We start from the raw sequence: 451 nt of genomic DNA on the forward strand, positions 1-451 counted from the left end.
TGCTCCTCGCTCTTCTTACATTTTCACCATTCCACTTTCCGACTATATGTTGAAGGCAGTACTTATCAACTGTTGGGAGGGTAATGAGGGGGGAAGAGGGGAGGGGAAGAGGGGAGGGGCAGGAAATCACATTACTTACGGGTGATCGCACCTTCTTGCCAACTCCCCCCTACCTCCCCCAGCCGTGCATCCGTGCGCCTTCCCCAACACACTCCCTTTACACTTCCCCCTCCCCCCATGTCCCTCGCCCTCCCCCCTTTCCAACCCCTTCCTTCACGTACCCTTCCCCATGCGCCCCCCTCCCCCCTCTACCCATTCCGACGGCCTGGCACCGTGTCACGTCGTTAGGTCCTTCTGCCCGATTAAGCGCCTTCTTCGTCGTCGGGATATTGCGGAAATGCTGTTCTTACGCTGCCGGCGATGCGCGTGCTTGATGGAAGGGGAAAGAGGG

The 451-nt window shown here is 58.5% G+C and overlaps 1 protein-coding gene across 1 annotated transcript in view; it reads left to right on the top strand.

Annotated features, from left to right (window-relative positions):
* LOC119581702 (protein sprint-like) overlaps nucleotides 1-451 on the top strand; it is a gene marked incomplete in the record, with an annotated part of 21974 nt that overhangs the window by 9166 nt on the left and 12357 nt on the right.

Source organism: Penaeus monodon, chromosome 15 (genome assembly GCF_015228065.2).
Source record: "Penaeus monodon isolate SGIC_2016 chromosome 15, NSTDA_Pmon_1, whole genome shotgun sequence".
NCBI lineage: Eukaryota > Metazoa > Arthropoda > Malacostraca > Decapoda > Penaeidae > Penaeus > Penaeus monodon.